Here is a 21,325-nt window from a genome sequence, read left to right as displayed (position 1 = left end):
ACGCACGTCCGGTTTGCTACCCTGCACTTGAAGACGGGGTATGGGGATTAAGAGACAGAGAGGAGAGAGGGAGCCCAGTTTCGCGCACAGTGGAAGGTTCGCACCGAGTCTGCACACGGTTCCCAAGACCTGTAGACTTGAGGTATTTCAGGAGCGCTTTCGTGGCCTACTGTGCCATCGATGCGAACGGCCAGGGTCCAAGTATCTTCATTACGGAAAATGGTCTGGAGTCCAGCTGGTTCATTGCTTCCGGAGAACTTCGCGCCCGACGTCGTATTGGGGAGATATACACAGGATGTTGTCAATCGTTTCTGCGGTTCCGCAAGAGCCGCACATGGGCGTATCCCCCATTCCAATGCGGAACGAGTAGGTCTTCGGCCTTCGAGCCAGAGGCTGCACAATACTGTCGCCTCAGAGCGGAAAATTTTTGATGGCACTTGTAGCTTTAAGAATAGATCCAGCCTACGAAGATGGCACTTCGGGAGGTTGGGAGAAGACCAGTATGTGTGGGTCATAGCTTTAGCCACAATTGAAGCTGTCTTGCAACGTTGGTTCTTGATAAGGGAATTGGAACTGGTTGGGCATCCAGATGGGTAGACCGGGCGGCTTCGTCGGCGAGGTCATTACTTGGCGCAAGATTTCTGAGAAAGCTATCGACCATGTTTATCCTTTGATGCACCTTCTGTGTCTCTTGTTTTTAATGTTTCGCATCATGAAAGTGATCACTAATTATGAATGCTGTATATTCTTCATGAAACTGAAGTTTATTTGAACAATTAAAATAAATAGTAAAGTTAAGGAAATACTCTTATTAGACTTGGTAGCCTTACAACCAAATCGAATTCTCAGATATATAGGCGCCAGAAAGATTGGCACTACTGCTTCATCATGTCGCTTATGGCTGTCGATCACCAAATCATACCCTTCTGTCCACAGACAATAAGTTTCATATAACTGACCAGTCAGCTTTTTGTTTAGGTGGTGGCACATATGGACATATAAATTTATTGTATGCAATATTACCGTACTTCGTCCTTTTCATATGTATGTTAGCCATAATTTCGTCTCGTTTTTCTTCGGTGATGGCGCGTCATCCTTGATCTTCAGTTTCTTCACGCACGGGCTGGCGCGTACTCTTATTGAAATAAAGGCGCTTCATAGCTCGGTTGATCTCCGTCTTGTAAGTGCTATTTTCGTTTGGCCTAAGAACGATTAAATAGTGGAATGGTTGGCCTTGCATAACTGTTCATAGGGGTTCAACGGTAAAAAATACGCACACATATGAAGGGGGGGGGGGGGATGATCAGCCGTGCGACTGTCAACTGGCAGCGCTAAGGCTCTCGAATGCAATCATCAATGTACCGCGGTACTGTAGTGTGGAAGGACGGAGCAACGCTAAGCCACAGCCTTAGGACATTTTTGTGCTTGTCAAAGATCTACATGTTTCGAACAGTAAATAACTTCAACTAAACTTGTTCCAAGTATCGCTGCTCAGGTAATAAATTACAGAATCACTATTTTTAACTACTCCGTAGTGTACTTATTGGCACGCTCGTATTGCTGACACAACGCAGACAATACGTCTGCAACAGATAATAGTTTTGAATTTGATAATCTCTAGACGTATGACAAATCATGACGCTTTACTACTTTTGTCGCTCTGAAGAAGACAACACGTTTGTTACTATGTTGTCAATACTGTGTTGTCCTCGTTAGCGCGACAAAATTAAAAAAAAATGGGGACTAACTGGCCTATAGCAGTGTGCTTAGTTAAACCATAACCGAAGGACATTTTCGCGCAACCAGAAATTACCTTTATTCATGACGTTGGGACGTTTCTTTGTTATCTCCTTCTTGTGTGCTTCTAAGTCTCTAAAGGTCGACAGTCTCGGAACTTTTGACAGCAGGCTCCGATCGAAGAACATCTAAACCAAATACATTAATGAAGTCACTCAAGCTTTTTTTCCAAACTTGTAAGAAACTAATGGTGCCAAGAGAAAAACAGTGATATATCACTTCTTTGCAAGCCTAGCCGCTCCACTGGCTGCGTATTCCATCGCGTAAATGTTTGTTGTGTTGTAGTTGCTGTTATAAGCCTTTTTTATTACTTTCAAAACTTTCATGTATGAATTTTTATTGGACATACCCAGTATGTAGCGTCTCGCAGTATGGTAACTGAGTTCAGAGTTGGGTAGCAAAGCTGTAGATCAAAGGAAACAGACCCATAGCTGGACATCGCAATCATTCGTTTTGAGGAGTTAGCAAAGATTGTTGTGGTCGGCGTCCATGTTCTGACACTTCAAAAATTCAATAACGCCAGTAGTCAGCAGACATCATTTCAGGTCAATGGTTGAAGTCGTGGTGGCTGGCGTAGAGGGTTTGTGACACAAAATATGCAAACAAAAAAGACAATGGCAGCTTCGAATGCTAGAATAAAGTTTATATACAACGCTGCGCGTAACGCTTTACCTTTTTATTTACTCGGACGAGTCACCGATAACTACACTCATTTAACATGCAGATATATCGCAGTCCTTTTTTACAGCGACGCTGTTAAGGGCTAGTTTCCCCAGTATCGTGTTCGCGTGTAGAAAAAACAATCATCATCAAGATCAGCTGTAGCGTCGTCGTCTTCTTCGGCAGCTGGCTCGTTGACGCCCCTCGGCGCTAGCTCGTGAACGCGCTCGTGACACTGCTTCTGCGTTCGTCGTTGTCATTGAGTGATTAATTCATAAACACAAAGATGTAACCAATAATTGAGAAAATACTTTAATGAAGCGTCGGGATTTACCCAGTGATAAACACCGGGGCCGCACGTTTCAGCTTCACTGTTTAATCATCTGTACGTAGTGCTTGGGCTGACGATATTATATGGACTTTGTGTATCAGAATAAGCTTAATGAACACTTGCAACCTGTGTAAGTGTCGGGAGAAATTAAATGAGAGATTTTATAGACGCGAACAGGACTCAAATAAGATCAAGATAAATAACAATAAGGTTTAGACAAGAGAGCGTCGAAGCAAAGAATGAATGAATGAATGAATGAAAAACTTTGTTTATCCATTTTTAAAGCGAATGGGACAATAGGATAGACGGCGGGGGGAATAAATTCTTGAAGTAGGCCTCCTCTGTCCTCTCAGTCCACTCCATGGCCTCCTGCGGCCTCGAGCTGTGCAGGGCACCCTCCCACTGCTCCTCACTAGATAGTAATTGTTTGAGGAAAGAGGGAAACGGGTGCTTAGGGCCCTCCCTTCACGATGCTGTTTAAGTCTGTTCTAGGAGAGGCGCACAGTTTACAAGAGGGAGAAAGGTGAATGAAGGGATGAATGCAGTGGAGGAGGTAAGGGGACGGAAATGTGCGAGTCTGCAGCTGTCGCCATAGAACTTGAGACTTACGTGGGGGATTTGCGCATGAGCTGCGGAAAGGTTAAACGGTCTAATCGGTAGTATATGCAGATGTCATAATAGGTAATAAACCGTTCCCGCGCTCTAAACAGCGCCTCCTACGTAGCGAGGCCCGACACACCTGATACTTGCGCCCGGACCGGAAATCCTCGGGCACTGGTATGATCCGCCTCGTTTCCGGCGAGGGTCGCATGCGCGGGAGTCCGGATTAATGCTACAGTTTGATGGAAAGGATGGGCCAAGAGGAGGGAAAGGGCTGGCTTAGAGACCCCGCCCACTCCGAAGTTACGTATGGCTGTTTTGGAGTCGCTAACGATAGCTGATGACATTGGGATTATGAGGGCCAGGGCTATGGCCACCTCCTCCGCGTCCTACGAGGAAGAGACATGAATGGAGGCTGCCCCAGTGACGTGGCCGTTAAAGTTGATGACTGATATTGCATAATGCTTTCTATTTCCACATTCGGTGGCATCAACATATAGCACATCTTTTGAGGGGTACAATTGCTTTTGGAGAGCTTTTGCTCACAGGTCCTGCGTTTTATCTGGTGCACAGGGTGCATGTCTTTAGGAAGTGGAGGAGTGTAGAGGTTCTCATGTATGTGATGTGGAATGGTGTGTTTACGCTTGATGATAAGTGCCGGACTGATCGAAAGAGTTCGTAGAATGTATCGGCCGTTTGCGGTGTTAGAAAGTCTGCTATACTGGGTTTTGAGGTTGGCTTCTGTGAGTTCAGATAAGTGTGTTGAAAGTGCCAGTAAGCATGAACTTTTCAGCGGAAGTCCGCATAGGGACCCCCAGAAAGAATTTACATACCTTGCGTAAAAGGGTGTCGATTCTGGTCTGATCCTGATCTATTCCTAATCTCAATGTTTCGCTCTTTGCCGACATCACTCTTTGGACGACTGGAGGCTCCGATGAAGAGATTCAAGACGCTCTTTAGGCCGCAGCCAATGTAAAATGGTCATGGTTCATGCAGAGGCTATGACTCTCACAGGCTCCCTTCAAAAATCTGAGCTTCTTCTCTTGCCAACCCACCGGGGGCCAAAAAACACATATCCAATATACAGGTCCCTGTTACTAGAGTGCACAGGTTCCAGGTGCTTGGGTTACACATTCAAAGCAACCGGCTCAGCACATATTCCCTACATACAACCCACACCACAGTTGACTACACCCTGCGCCTTCTAGGGCGCGTCTCCGATAAACATGGCGGACTAAAGAAGGCCGAACTCCTTCGCCTAGTCCAGGCCTTTGTTATCAGTAAGATTAAATTCGCAACACCCTATTTACATTTTCTCAAATCGAAGCACTAAAAATTATGCGTAGTTTAACAGGTTATTACTCAAGACACGCTTCCTTGTGCGATAACACACGTCGAGCCATATCATTTGTACAGTGTGTGACTCTTTTATACCAGTCTATGGGGCACATATTAGCACGACGTGGAAACAAAGACTTTGTGGGAGGGAGCGCTACCTCCTACAAAGTCTTTATTTGCATGTCGCAATAATATGTACTCCCTAGACTTGAACCAAATCGCCCAGCAACATTTTCTAGCATTTTATATCATGGTGCCAACGCAGTTGCCTTTAAAAAATGTTGGCAGTATGAACTGAATTTGGAAACGGTGATCCTTGCTGAAGAAGCCGCGTCGGTGTAAATAAAAATTCTTACAGTGTTTGATTAGCGCAGCCAAACATAAATGCTGGGCCGGAATTCATAAAGCCTTTTATTAGTAAGTGTAGTTTGTCATCATCCGGCCACAGACGCTAATAATTGCCTGGCACTTGCTGCTGCAATGACTTCTAGCGTAATAACTTCTTTTATCAGTACACGCCGAGGTACATTGGCAACAGACTACGCGGGAAAGTACTTTCACATAAAATAAAGTTATCTAATTATGTTCTCTAATAATGTTCTCTAAATAATGCTCATAAAAGTGTTCTCTAAAATTCGTTTCAAGGAGGGCTACGCAAACGCAACTACACGCGCCGTTAAAATGAAACACAAAAAAGGGCCTCAGAGCTTCTAAGTGGTTATAACTTTTCTTGCGACTTTCGCTAAATCTTTTATAACCCGCGTCTCTTACTTTCACTCTGGAACTTCAAACATTTCAATCAACAAACGAAAAAAAAATGAGTCGTTTAAGAAAGTGTAATCATTTTACGCGTCGCAAAGTCACTGCCTATAACGTAGTCCGCGCTGACACGATAGTACTTGACTCCTTCCTGGCACGAAACTGCTGTCGTGCAAGGAGCGCGCAGCTAATCAAGGCAGCGTTCGAAGTAGCGGCATTAATCAATTTCGCGCTAATCTTCTCTCCGGTGTTCCGGACATCCTATGCACTAGACCGAAACGAGCCTTCGCATCGCTGATTCCCATCAGAGGTTGGCTGCAGCACAGTTGTTGCTCGCTGCACGATACTGCTCCTCGTGCCATCACCTTATATTTGTCGTTCTAATCGTTGTAATGAGCCTACGCATGGGGAGTGAAAATTGATTCACATCCAGTGAGCCACGGTTTATCTAAGAAACCGGTTTTGTGGGAGCCCACTTGCTTGTCCCCGTATTGCTGCTCTAAAACGTGCGGCGAATAAAGTATCCTCCCCTGCAGTTAATATGTACCTTTAGTGGGACTTCTCGCTCTTTTTCGTGGTGCTCTTTGCACCTTTTCTAATTTCACTCGTGTTATGGGAAGCCATAGTGGGCACTTTACTCAGGCAGCTTTAGAAACTGATGGCTGATGCTAATTTTGCTTCTGCAAGTACGTAAACCAAGCGCACAAACTTGCCAGGCACGTCACTGCAGCCGCAAGGTGAAGCCCTGCAGGTATTTACTTTATCTGCTGCGTTTGCAGCAAAATACAAATAATAATAATAAATTGATATTTTCTTTTGGGTGTTACAGCAACGTGAGAAACATCTCTGAATGGCTGCCAGTACAGTTGTTATGTGTCTCGGTGCTCGTACTCTGACAGGAGATGGCGCGTGCGTACGTGCGTGCGTACGTGCGTGCGTGTATAAACAAGGAACACGTACTATACATTTGCCACACGCGCAGTCAATAGATGTCTGCATCTGAAGCGAACCTAGTTAGGCCTGGAGTGCCTGCACACAAATGACTATGATTTAAATCTGACTAATTGCCACTATAGTGCATAGTGGCAATTACTATGTGGCTTTGTTGCATGATGCAGGTGTTTCCTTCTTTTTCTTGGGGGGGGGGGGGGGGGGGGTCAGTATAAGAAGATTTGTGAACGTTTCCATACAATGGGGAGGATTGGTCGAAATCGAAAATAGGGAGCGTTGACAGGTATAAACATGGCTTTGGCTAAGACTGGTCTGCGGTGCTCAGACCATTTGGTCATTCGAGCGTAAAGTAATGAACATTTGCCAGCACAAATATTAAATGGCAATGACGCACCAGTTCCCTTCTTTGTGATTTCAAACGTGTCATTAACGAGCCATACTTAATTCTAAGTGAATTCTAACGTGATGCTACTCGTGGCACATAGGGAATAGGCTGCCCAGGACCTAATTTGGGAGTTGTTTTCAAGCTGTTGTTGATATCGAGGTTTGTTATCTCTTGCTTGTGTTTATAATCAGTACTTAGCTGCTTTTACTGTACTTAGTAAAATACTGAGCCTTGTCCTGGTAAAAACTTACGTTCCCTTCTACTGATTACGCCGCATGCTCACAAGGATATGTATCTGATGAGTAAACTTTTTTGTCGCGGATAATCAACGCTTTGCTGCCCCGACGCTTCTTAAGCTGTTCCTAGTGTTACTTCTTTATTTTTTTCCCAGCTACGTTGTATCACCCATTCCGGTTTCCTCGCTACTATTGTGAAAAATCTGTTACCAAATACCGCAAACATCAGCAACATGAGCTGTGTAATATCCCGATGCATATTTTTAAACGCAAGGAGCACTGCACATAATTAAGAACAACTTGCTGTCGCCCTCTCCTCCTTCGCTGTCCGTCGCACCGCTCTGCTTGTGGGATTCGCACGGCTAACGCTCAACTGTGGCCAGATATCGTTTCTGACCAGCCAGCCGGAAATTCATCAAGAGCCCCACTGACGTCGAACCGCTACGGGAGCGAGTCTCGAAATTTAATTTATCGCTCCTGGAAAAAAAGTCTACGGTTTTTTTGCGAGCCCGCTTGATTTTCGAGACCGTTTTTTTTTTCTTACAGTCGTGCTTGTTGTGTGGTTTCTCCCTTCTTTTTTTTTTCTTAGCGAGCCGATGAAACGTTCGAGCGCTGAGAAAAACTTTTTGTTCGTAATTACTTCCTCAAACGTACTGTAGCATTTGCAGCTGGTATTTGCTTCGTATAGAGATATCTTTTAACAAACTGTAAAGCTGTATCGTTCGCGGCGGTTTTTCTTATTTTGTTATCGAAAAGAGGTACTTTCCATGTGGTACTTGAACCGTGCCTCAAGGGCTGTACATGCATGTGAGATGCGAGTCTACCTCGTTAAGAGTTTTCTTAAAAGTTTTGCGTAGTAAGCAACCTTCTATTAAAAATCCTCTTTCTGCAGTATGTTGTAAAAGTACTCAAATTTACAGTTGTTTAGTATACGTTAGAATAATGATTGAAATAAACTGAAATAAGTGGCTGCTTTGATGCTACACTTCGGTCAGTGGCACCGTTGTTGGGGAGATGCCCCTTGTTCGTTTCACCAGCTTCAAATGATAAAATTTACTTTTCGTTTGCCCATGCGTGTATCTTGCTTGCATTAATGCACTTCTCCAATTGTTTCGTTTATTGCCGTTCTTGGCCCAATTTTATGGATTTATACGCTCGATAATTTCTTTTTCTGTGGCTGTAGCCGTAGAACGAAGCGTATGTATTCAAAGGAGTATTCTATGATGGGGTATTTTTCTCTTTTCGATCTCGCAAGATATTCTCACAGTGAGTGCACCATTACCGAGTCAGAGATAGACTGAAAGATGTTCTAAAAATTTGGAGGACGCTTAAGCTTCGCCTTTAGGAGTGGAGTGCGATAGCATTCAAAGATCCCTGACTGCTTCTCACGCTTCCCGGCAACTTCAGCATATGCAACCATAATGTTTACCGGGTAACTATCGCGGCGAACGCTATGCACGAAACGTGGCCTCTTGCATGGGCCGCGATGCGGCGGAGGCGAGCGCCATCTGGAAGTGTTTCAAGGAAGCGGGCCATCGCTCCGTGGACTCTGAGATATTTACGCGCCGGCGTGCGCAAATAGCGGACGCAGTCTCCGGTCTATGAATTGCAGAAACACTGCAGAAAGGGGTTTGTCTGAGGTTTGGCGTAACAGAATTATGTTTTTTCGTATATTCAACTTACAATCTAAGAGCTATCATGTCTGTAGGTTGCGTGTAAGTCGTAGTTTGCGATGTTTCCGCGTATTTTAGCTTGTGAAATTCAGTTAGTTCAGTCAATTCCTTGCGTCACATGAAAGGCCTGAGTATACGTGGTTCCAAAATCTTTTTGCGGACACCGTAATTTCTGCGATACGGACTCCTTAACGCTACCGCGTTAAAGAGGCTTGCCATACATGAGGCATTGGGGCTTGGTCTCATCGAGCACAGTAGATTGTTTAGCCTGGAAATTATCTACACTCCTGAAGTAAATAGGAAAGCTCTGACGCGGCTTTCCTTTTAAAAAGCAGACAGGAAAAAGCTTACATAAGCAGAGGCAAAACGCCAGATTGGGGCATCTTGTTCAGAGCACGCACCTTTGTGCGACAACTGCGAAACTACAGCAGCTATTGACGTGTCTTCGTCATGGGAGACAAGTAGGTTTATTCGCGAAACCCTGCGTAGCTGTACTTCAGTTCAAATGCCTGGAAATCCGGGATAAAGCAACGAAGTAGCCCTGCCGCTCCACATCACGCGAAGCCAAGTTAAAAAAAAATGCATGCAAGTGAACCTGCGCCCCGTGCTACGATGGAAGTCGCTGACGTGCGTTGTAGCTCTTGGCGCGAGCATGATGGATGAAAAGGTCTTTTGAAAGACTGCGAGGCCTACAGCCCGTGCCGTGCTTGTATATTCGTTTCCGTTTGTTTATTTCAGAAGCTTGGCTCATTTTAGACCTTTCTTATGCATACGTTCCGTGCAGCGGCTGGCTCTCAGTCTGTGATGACGGCGGGCTGTAAAACCGTAGATGATCGCTTTTCTTTATGTGACATTCAACCAAATCTTTCTTTTCTTCCAGCACGTCTCCCTATATTTTTTTATACCAGGTTTTTCTCATAGGACCGGGATAGGAGACATAAATCAAACAAACGAGGTTTCATAAAAGCAGGTTTATATACATATAATGGCTGCTATGAAACTGAACAGAAATGTCTAACTACAACTCTGGTCACTTCATACGGCGGCAAACATGCATGAAAGTAACTTTCGCTATGACACCACAATGACATGGGAAAAGCAGAAAATGGCAACTTCATTGTGCACGTGGGCGTTGAAGTTTGTCTTGAAGATGTGCTGTCTTCGGGCCTATAAAACTAAAGTAGCTAGAAAGAATTGGGAGAAACCGCATTATCCATATACTGCGATTTCTACAGTGTGATTTCGTATACTGTGATTTCATTGTCCAGATCTCGTGAACGAGCAGTAATGACCTATGGGTATTGTCATCCTTATTCTCTTTTTGAAACCTCTGACCATTTCTATGTGATGCCACGTTGAAAAACGGTGTAAATTTGCTGCTATTTCGATTCTTTCTTTGGCAAGGTTACCAGGAAGAACGGGCGCTTTGCCAGGCGGAGTTTAAAGCGCAGCAATGAGAGAAATTCGGGTTACTATGCATGGTACTATTATCTACACATGCGAGGTTGGTAATTTTATTTCAATTGGCTCGCATCAATGACTGCTTGTGCACATGCGCGTGCGTGCACGTGTGTGAGTGATGCCGTGTACCAAAGCACAATCTTGTTTTGCTTCAATGACAGGGCACTCCAACCTAAGCGAAACTACAGGAATAGCTCGGGTAGTCAGCTGACCTCAGATTACAAATATTGTGGTTGTTCTCCGTTGTTTCGTGAAACCCATTTAATTAGCAAATATAAGGACAACACAAAGCGTGAGATCAACAAAGAGTATCACATTAGGAGAAAGGAAAATTTTATCAGCATGCCTGCATTGGTTCTTCACGAAAATAAATTTAAGGGCGCTATAACGTAAAACTATTCCAGACTTTTCTATTCCAATTTTGAAATCAGCCTTCCGCGATTGGTCAACAACATTTTGGACCACCCCCCTTTCACGTGTCTGTCACGCGACGTCACGAAAACCGCCATAGCTCCCCATCTCATATAACGTGTACACGCGGATTATGCATGATTTGACCGAACAAAAGAAAAAGATATTTCTGATTCGACGCCTCTTCGCCATTAGCCCTCAGCCATTGGTCAAAAGTTTTCGGGGTGCGCCCACTTCACCTGCCGCTCATGCGACATCACAAAACCGCAAAAGCTCACCTCGTCAAAGTAACGTGTACGCGATAAAGGTGCATTAATATGCCGAACAAAACTGAACTTTCTTCTGAATAGCCGCAGGCTGCCCCGTTCCGAAAGGAATAAAAGATGGCTGCCGCCGATCGCTCAGGCAATGGCTACTCGCACCTGTCGAAGAGCATGGGTTTATTTGCATGTAATAAAGCTTTCTACGTGGCTGTGTAACATTTTCGAGCACTTTCGGCCCGTTTACGACCTCGTTCTGCCAACTCTCCTTTGCTGAGGATCCGTTTTAGCGTCATTCTTATGCTTCCTTTGCATGCCGTCGCGATTGTTCACGAGCCACCGAAAGCTAAGTAAGGGAAAGCGGACCAATCACAGACGCCGACCCCACCCTTTTCATCCGGTTATTGATTTTCAGTGCAGTGGCTCGGCCCTATCGAATCCCTCTCCACTTGAGCGTGCTCCTCGCCTCTTGTGAGCCAATTGGATAAGACAAGCCGCTCAGTGTAGGCAATGGTATTCGTTTTTCAGGCATACAAAAGTGACCTCCTATGAACGAGGAGAGCGTTTGATTGGTCTGTTCAGAGAACCCGGCGGGCGACCGCCCGATGCTTGCGTCAGCGGTTACGCAAATTTGACGTCAGGAGACCGGAATAAAACAAATTGGAATAGTTTTACGTTATAGGGCCCCTAGTTTGTAGATGACGGTCTTCATTCTCGTTGATCGCACCATCTCGTTGCTAGGATCATGATATTTTGATTGTGTGATTGTAGGCTGCGCTTGAAAGTGCATATTATCTGTGAATAAACTTCAGTTGGCAGTTGGCGTACGTCCTGTCACTATGTATTCCTGTGCTCGTCGTTTTGCACCGCTGGTTCACCTTCCACCGTACACCGCTATGATATTTTTGTGTTTGCTTCGACACGTCTGTAGCCCCCCACATAATGGGAGAGGGTCCACATCTCGCTACCAACTACACATATTAGTACGTCAACATGTCAAGCATGTGAGTATCCCTGCACCAATGAGAAGGCTTCTCGCGGCGTTTCTTTTGACTTCCGAGCTATGGACGCTTCATTATAGCCACGCGGCCTCTTTGTAGGCGGCGCCTTTGTGCCGAGCTTCTTTGATGTGTCGAGCAAGAACTACGCCACCCAGTGTACAATGAGGATTCTTCAAGGATTCTTCAATGTTTTCTTTCTTTGTTGCTTGATAACGCCTCATATTATTTCTTACCTTCGCTTGAAACACGTGTTTCTTTTTTTTAACTCGCGTGAGAATTTACCATCAATTTCAAATATTTGGCTGCTTCCGCTGTTGAGTAGACACTGACTGTAATGATGTATTGTCTTCCAGAAGGTACTAATTATCTTACGCGCTGTGTCATTAAGAAATATATGAAGCTATAGAACTAAAGAACCAAAGTGCTCCTAAAGTATTTATTTAATTGTACGTGACCAGTTGCGTGACGTGGTGAGCGAGCGCATCCAACCAGTGCAGTAAATTATATGTCCTGTAGTTCATAAGCTGTGCTGCGACACACTCTTTCTCCTTTTTTCTTCTGAACGCTCCACCTAAACGTGCTACTAAATGTGTGTACACGGGAGTTCTTGTATTTTGCACACATCAAAACATGGTGGCCGAAGCCGGCATCTGACCCGCTAGCTCGAATTTAGCGTCGAGAATTAACTTCATGCTTCCTACATAAGCGAACTTCCTGTACTTGTGCCTTGTCAGGGTTCACATACCGCCTAGGGGCCCTGCATGCTCTAATAAATGGAGCTACATGGACGCGCAAGTTAACTTTTTCAGACCCAGTGATTTCATTTGGAATCGAATAATTTACTTGTCCCAAAAAATTGAGTAATTAGGTTTTGTAAAAGAACACTGCTATATACAAAAAAATCATACATTTATTTCTAAACACCGTCAAGCGCTGCCTTGTGTGTGTTTCGGATGAATGTTATTCTAGTTAAAATTAGGCAGATAAAATCGATCATATACAATTCGGCAATGTCTTTCTGGCATTTTCAGACATTTGACCCAGGAATATTTCGTATTAGAAGAATAAGCATTTTCAAGCCGTGCACTGTGACTCTGCAATGAAAAAGTTAATTAAGCAAAGTGAGATGCGAATATCAGCATTCTCTACTCTTATGTCAGCATTTGCGTGGTTGAAGGTGGGTGCTTATCAAATTATTTGCACCCGTTATACTATTCGTCTTTTCTTGCTTTTCTCCCTGTTTTGCATTTCAGTTAAGATTCCTGCCCGTTTTTTGTACGCTTCATACAGCGTAGCGCATTCCGCTGGTGACCAGTTGTCTAAATGCCGTCGTACTAAGCCCATATCGAAGGAGCATAAATGCGATAACACCTGCGAACGGCGATAATTCTGGGGTTTTACGTCCAAAATCACCTCTTGGACAATAAGAGACGCCGTAGTTGATTAATTTATACCACGCGAGGTTTCTTGACGTGCACCAGAACATTACTACAGAAGTGTTTTTATATTCCACTCCCATCGAAATGAGACCACAATGGCTGGGATACGAATCCGCGAATCCTTGCTTTGCAGCATAACGTCATAGCCATTGAGCCACGGCGAAGAGTGAACGGAGACGCCCGTGCACGTTAAAGAAATGTATTAAAGAAATGTATTAAAGAAATGTATTAGAAAGTGCGCCCATCGCAACGCTGGAGCAAGTGTGGGACATCATTTAATAACCGCGAATTTTTACAGATATCTAGCCTGTAGTTGCTGCTCTGCCGCATAAAGGTAATGTGTGCGGCAAAACAATCTTATCAGTTTATACACTATGGTATATTCGTTGTCTGTTAGAGACCAGTACACAAGCTTGCGCGTGGTTATTATGCACGCAAAGCTTCCTTCAGCACATTTTTATCGAGTAATTCCCTTTTAAATTTTTTTGTACACGTCCCAGCGCAAGGACTTACCAAGAAAAGTGCAGATCTCCAGAGACTGCGCTAGTTGACCGTGTATATGGCGGATAGCGGAAAGCCTCATGGCACCACCCGTTGCGTTCAACAGCAACGACGAAAAGGAAGAAATACCAACTAGTACACGGAAGCTTCTTTTCTCGAGTGGCGATTACGAGCTTTCCAGAAAACGTCGTAGGGCCTCTCAGGGTGTGATCAGGCGCGAATAACCGAGTGAGGAGCGTTCGTCCGTGCTCTTGCATACTAATTCTTCCAGTCTCGGACGATGCACTTAAGCGGCACAAATTAGACTGGGTGCGATAAGCCGGTCTAGTTCCTGCTGGACTGTCCCAGGAGCTCTTGAGATGCTCAGCGAGCAGCAGTGGTACTCTCCACTGCATAACAGCATGCTTACTGAATACTTTGCTTTTTTTTTGTTTCCTTTGTAGTAGAATTTTCGTTAACATGTTTGGGTTTCGCGCTAATTATTTTTGGGTGTAACATGTCATTGCACTCGCAAAATATACTGTGCTTGAGTTGGACACGCGGACAACCTCGAAATACGTGGCATCCTGAACGAGTCCTTCGCGCTGCGTGTTACACTTACATTTACAGCAGTAACTTTTCAATTCCTTATTTTATTTCGTCTGCGCTATAACATCATCAAAACTAACGTTTTTAAAATGAATAATTCAGGCTTAGCTAACACCTGCACAACATGTCACTGGTATCGGTACTTTTCAAGCCGTTCAAATTTGATTGTTTGATGCAAACAGCACTCCATACCGGCGACATGGAAGCTTGCTAGCCGCACGCAAGTATTTCCTCGGGGACAGGAGAAGGATATAACGTTCTCTTCTTCGTAGTAATATCTGAGGAAAGAGCGATTGCGGGAAACATTGAACGCCCATCCCATCTGTTTCGAGGCTCTTTCCTTCGTTTCAATAGTTGTACCTGTCAAACTCCTGTGAAAATGCTCCCGTTTTTCTGTTTTCATCATGCTTGTGTGTTTAGTTCTATGGGCGTAGGTATCCCTTTTTTCTGGTGTTTACCTTAGTACCCCGTCATGGCGGTGCTTACGCTTACCATCGCCAGTGATTTCGTCGCTGTCCCGTCCCAGAGCAGGTTTTGGTGGTAATCTTTGTGGCGTGGCGTGTCGTTTTTCCGGTTCGTCGAACATCTTTCAGCCGGCTGCACTTTGAATGGCAGCGGCTGCAGTCAGTGGCGATCGCAGGTGCTTGTTGCTTCCTTGCCTGCCGGCGACACAACATGTCTCCGTCGTCCAATGGTCCCTTGCCTCACCTTGTCTTGCTTTTCTGAATTGTTATTTCTTTCTGGATGCTGCTCAAATTTAAGTCACCTTATCGTACTTCTTTAGATTGCATATAGAACTTGAATTTACAGCTGTAGAATCTTTTAATGAGATAGGCATTCTTAGGGTGTTTCACGTACTTTATAGTGGCTGACTGTCTGTATATCTATCTAGCTATGGCTCTAATAGTTTTCTCTCCTACCAAGGTCAATGAGTAGTCCATGGTCGAATGGGTAGTGCGTCGGCCTACTGTGCTGAGGCAACAGGCTTTGAAACGAACGATCGCACCAACTTGGGCCACTGGATATGTGGCGCTATGTAATGTTTCACTGTTTAAAGAACTTCTTTGACGCCATCGTCGGCCGGTGAAGATTCGGCCCCAGTCATGAGGCAGTGGGTATGTACCACTCTAGGATTATGTACCACATACTCGTCTTGGAGCAATGAGTATGTGCCACTCGGTCTGGGCTGCTCTTCAATTAGCCTTTTCGTGTTAACGTTTGGAGGTATTTGCTATTGCGTATATGTCACTCTACAATGACCGAAATGGTCCCTTAGATTCCTCCGATTCCCGGCAGAGTCGAACCCGCGCCGCATTGCGCCGCCGCCGCTAGATGGCGCAGTGTGTGCAGTAAGAAGCGCGACAGTGGAGCCCGACTGCACACACGTTTCGGCGTTGGCAACACGGTGTGTAGCCGCATTGCTTCAATGCTTACCACATTAAAGTCTACATTTATCGTCAGATGAGCTCTGCCGTTTACGTTTTTTCTTTAAAATAGGTATAACGAAATCAAATAACTTCCAGCGCAAGCGTGCCATGTAACTGCTCTGCAAACGTTCTAGAAGAGCGCGACTACCTCCAGCAGGGCCTGTTGTTGGGATGTATATTAGTTAGTCGTGGGAGCATGTCCTTCTTTTCGAGTAGTTCTGCAGGTTTTTCACATTTTCATTGCGTATCGTCAACGTGGCGGTGCCTTATATGAGCATACGGAACCTCAACTGAACAAGAACACAGAGTGCTGTCACTGCTTTATTGTTTGTTTGTTTTTCTTACGTTTGCACAGTTTTGTAGTAATAGTAGAGCTCTGGGGAGGTAGGGGGGGTGCAGGGAGTAGAGAGATGGGAGAGTTAGCTAACTCTGCGACCGCAAGGCTGCACTGGTTACGTTAAACGCGTAGCTTAAATCTGTGTAGCAGAGTAGCGTATCCGATTATCGCATATGGCCGCAGTTTTCTCTAATCACCAGAGTGGTACACTTCACTACCTCCGTGTGCAGTGTCGAGCCACGGTTGTTGTGCTGGCAGGGTTTTTGCGCGACCCCTTATAAGTAATCCGTCCAAGTTAAAGCCTATTTTAAAATATAAGAGTATAATTCAGTGGCCAAATTTTAATGTACGTGGTTTCCTGTATATCCATTTGAACCGTTTTCTTACAGCAGGAATTCTAAAATATGGTTTATTGCTCGGAGAAACATTGTGAAGATTCTGGGGGTAATTTGGAAACTGAAATACCTAGGTTGTCTTCAGAGCAGCTAAAATTTTGAAATTTGCCAAACATGTTCCTCGTAACAAATGAGGTGTTCTTGCGAAGTTTCACTTTTGTTAATATTCTAGCTCAAAATTCATAAAACATAACGGATTTTACTTCACCGGAACGCATCGAGAAAAATGTCTTAGGGAAACTTTGATAAGTTCTTACTGGACTCCTACATAATATAGCACGTTAAAATATTTCATAAAGAAATATTTCTTTGGCGCCAAGCTTTAATTTGACACTCTGGGTCGTTTCTTGACGATACCCTCGTGAGAGAACTAAAGCACACCTAACTTCGATTCGCCGATTTCCTAAAACACACCTGATTACGCGATGCTGTTGAACATTATGCACAGTTTTCCTTGACATGATCAAGTTTCCCCTATACTATATTGCGCTAGCTCCCATGGCTAAATAGTAAAATTTCACGAATATTTCTTGTGGACGTCTTTAACGGATGTTTCGAACATCCGAATGGACATTTACCTTCCCTATTTAGACGGAATAAAAGCTTCGTCATAAAGGAGAAAACGCGCCACATTTGTCAGCTGCAAAAGTCAAGGCTAGGAAGCTCATTGGGTCATGGGGCTGTATAATACCGCTCAGTTCAAAAAGCTCAAGCTGATTTCAAACGCAGTTCCGAAAAACGTTGCCGGAGGCGGCGTTTGTGTACTGTGTACCTTTAAAGTATTTCATAGCAACGCGAATCTTCATCAGGCCTGAACCTACTACCGCGATGGGCGCCTTCTAGCTGTCTAGTTGAAAAATGGAAACGACTCTGGAGCCAACATTCACGTTATTAGTTCGCTCTGCGCAGAGTGCAAATGAAGCCCCAAAGCAGAGCCAATGCATGGCATGCTCTTTCTAATTAGTGAGGAGCAACCACCTTTTCTGCAGTGACTCCTTTCGCACCGCGAGCTGATGCTCGTCCGAGAATACGGCCTCTGTTTGGAAGCCTCAGCGGACCTTAATTCATTTCCTGCCGTAAAGCTACCTAATTAGTTCGCCCTTAACGACGACGTTAACTGCCGAGGCGAAAGAACACGGACGAATGGAATAGAAAGAAATAAGTAAATTATTTAGACAATGTGGAGCACAATAAAAAGAAATCCTTTCTCGGAGTTAATTGGCTGTGAGGCGGTGGAGCTCAAGAAGACAGAAAGAGAAGACGTCAGTGACGCTTGGGCAGTCGATGAAATGATTGGGAAGCGTGAATGTCGACTATTAGAAATACCATATACATACACCAGTACACCAAGCCGAAAGCATGAAAAACCAGTCGGAGAGCAGTCCAAATACATGAAGGCACACTTGGAGTACCAGCCGAAACTGTGACACACAAACCTGGACCAAACCTTGGGAAACGAATAAAACTGTAAAAATAACGTGATAGAGACGGTGTCCTTAATTGAACAGGTGCCTATCCGCTGTCTTCCGATCACATTATGTGCTTGAAACCAGTAAAAACTAAACAGAATGAGGGCTCTGTTTTCAATATGTTGTTATCGGCACAAGATAAAAAAAAAAAAAACGTTTAAAGTTTCTGGACAGGCTCCTTGAGTTAAAAAGTAATTTGGAGGCGAAATTCTTTCTTCTGATTGTTCCTACTCTGCATGCCCTACGAGTTTCAAGTGAAGCTAAGAAACATATTCATGCAGCCCAGGAATTTCTTACCTAAAGTAAAACTAAAAAAATACAGTTTGAAGATCGTGAGCACGGCTTTCCTGAACAAGGAAAAAGAGGTGATAATTAGGGCTGAGTAAACAACTCTCACAAAAAGGTGTTAGTAGAAAAGCACGTTGAGAAAGAACCGAAAAACGCAGGAAACTATAAGCCGAGAAAGGAAAGCATGGAAATTCTTTAACATACTTCTCTGCTAAAAAAGAAAAAAATGAAGCGAAATTTGCAGCTGAACTGATTGTTTTTCTCGTATTATTTTTCATTTGGTTTCTAAAACAGCTTCATATAAAACATACTAAAACTTCTTGATTCCATAGCAGCATAGAGCCGGTTTGTTTTCCTTTGTCTCTGTCCTAGCCATGTATAAATATAGGAGGAAAAGTTTAAGCTCACACTGCTTCTCTTGTATAGAAATAAGCAAGTATCAAGTAAAAAAAAAAAAGAAAGGCGTGCGAACCAAAGTCGACACGAAAGGAGGCAATGTCGACGTACATGGTGTTTATATGTATTTATATGTGCTCAAACTGAGCCATTACATATCATGCAATGTTGCGCACTTGCGTGATATTTGCATTATTGTTATCATTATTATCAGGCCCTACCTTTTCTTGCCAGACCCTCTATTCCTTTTATTAGGGTAAAATTTTTTGATTCGGCTTTTTTTATATGCACATCAATGTCGACGTCGTCTTCTTTTGGGTCGACTTGGATTGACGCGCTTTTATTTGTTTTTTTTGGCCAAGAGGCCAGGTAGGGCCATGCCGGAGATAGTGCAGTCAACAGTGTGATGCGGTTAGTTTTCTACTATATTGGCACTGATTGCATCAGTCCTGTTAAGCGTACCTACTTCGCGACTGATTTTCGTTTGTTCTCTCGTTGCTACCTACATTTGGATGTCTTCTGCGACTGGCTACGAGGCTCTGGATGCAAGAAAGGACCATTTTTGACCAAGAGGCGAGATAGATACCCAGATACCACTTGCGCCAAACCCGTGTGAAGTCGCCACGTAGAGCTTGTCTTCAAAAGGGAAGAAAAATGTAGACTGCCCGGCAGAATTTCAAGAAGCAAAGGCAGCCGACCATAGTTTAGTGATGATTTATGAAGCTTTCAACTTCCGTGCTGAGTCGGAGTCCACTTTGCTAGGAAGTTAGTCGGAGGGCAATTGATTCATCGTTTGACAGTGCGAAAGGCCCTCTGCAACTGTAGAGCAAACCAGTAGGACGTAAACATATAACGGTTTGCACCAAGTACGGACACGAGCACAAGAAGTAGAAATTCAATTTCGATAGAACTTCAATTTCTAAATTTATCATCTTAATCCAAGTGTTGTTACCCTTCTCGGGAAGGGGTGTGAATTGACTTTTGTGTACGTGTATATATTTTGTCTACAAACCTTGTTATTGTTCATGGGTGTATATATACGCATGCGTGGCGGAGATTTGTGGAATGTATTCACAATAAACTTCAGTTGCAAGTTCAGCGTTGTCCTGTCCGTTTCTACTTCTTGTGCTCGCGTCCGTACTTGCTGGAAACCGTTATATGTTCACCATGCACCAACTGGCCCTGCAAACTACTCTACAGTAGGACGTACTTTTTGTATGGCTGTAAAGCTTGTGGGGTTTTCTGCATAGTATGGCGGGATTCATGACGTGTTACGCTACGCACCGCGCTTGCTTAGCGGCTATTGTGTGGGGATCCTAAGCACGAGGTCGCGCGATCAAATCCCGGCGGCGGCGGCGGTCGGATTTCGATGGGGGCGAAATGCAAGAACGCCCGTGTTCCGTGTATTGGGGGTACGTTACAGATCCCTTGATGGTCAAAATTTACCTGGAGTCCCCCACTACGGCGTGCCTCATAATCAGCTCGTGCTTCTGGCACGTGAAATTCCAGGATTTTAGGAATTCAATTTTGAAGTGGTATGCTATCGAGCCCGCCTTCGTGTCGCCTGTGTAGTGTCCCGTTCCCTAGCGGTGGTATCGCATAATTTTATAGATGTTTACGACATCGTTTGTCCACTTATTGTGACTTCTTTTGTTAGCGTTTCAAGAACGCCCCACAGTCGGGTGGATGGCAATTTCCCCTTTCATGAAGTTTCCCTCCATCTTGCAGGCTTTCGCAGAACTGATTTGCCAAATTCAGTCTTCCACTGCTTCGAGTTGTTGATTAATTCACTCTCGCTCTTCGATCTGCTAGCCTTTGGTTAGCTAAGATGGTAGAGCAGCCGCCTCGGCAAGATGTTTGTCCCCTGTTCGAATCCCGGACTAGGATAAATGTTTTTCAACTGCGACGCTTTCTTCATGAGAAACCTTTATGGGTTTCCTTTGTGGCGTAGTGCTACAGTCGGGTGGATGACAATTTTTCCTTTCAAGAAGGACGTGTGCTGGCAGTGAGCCGATGCTGCATAGTGTCTTGAACCGGGAGGTTTAGACACCTGCTTTACGGCAGAAGTTGCCCTCTTGTGTCCCGGTCAGCAAACAGTACATGTTACTGCGATAAGGGGCCGATGGAGAGACAGGTACAAAAATGATTTTGAAAATAAAGAAACACTGGGGAGCTTTAGGAATGCGAAGCCTTTCTTGTCGCGCAAAGCCAGTGCTGCACCTTACCATACTCATGTGAAAACAGATGCGGAAAGCTAGACACAAGATAGCGACCTAATAAAAATTTAATGTAAGCTTGCTATAATATATCCTTTCCTCAAGCGTCGATGTCTTGCGATTGAGAAGTGAGGATGTCTAGGCTATGTGGTCAAGAATATTCACTTTGTTGTCGTAGAAGAACTTTGTATTTACTTGCCATTTTTCAAGGTAAGTTTACAGCATTTCACTCAGAAAGTATAAAAGGAAATTTTACTTTTATATGAAGATCTGTCCACCAGTCACTTACTTAAGGCCTTTTTACAGGCCACCTCTGAGAGAGCAGCCGTGCCACCTCTAAACATTCAGCTCTTTCACCTTACTCTTCATTAATACAGTCGGGTCTCTTTTTCTTTTTTGCTTTTCC

At 44.3% G+C, this 21,325-nt stretch overlaps 1 protein-coding gene across 2 annotated transcripts in view; it reads left to right on the top strand.

Moving 5' to 3' along the window:
• LOC142582420 (kin of IRRE-like protein 2) overlaps positions 1–21,325 on the top strand; it is a 394,020-nt gene that overhangs the window by 310,814 nt on the left and 61,881 nt on the right. The gene's annotated exons all lie outside the window — the stretch shown is intronic.

This window comes from Dermacentor variabilis, chromosome 5 (assembly GCF_050947875.1).
Source record: "Dermacentor variabilis isolate Ectoservices chromosome 5, ASM5094787v1, whole genome shotgun sequence".
In the NCBI taxonomy this organism is placed as follows: Eukaryota; Metazoa; Arthropoda; class Arachnida; order Ixodida; family Ixodidae; genus Dermacentor; species Dermacentor variabilis.
The sequence above is the reverse complement of the archived record's forward strand: the minus strand, read 5'-3'. Positions and strand labels throughout refer to the sequence as shown.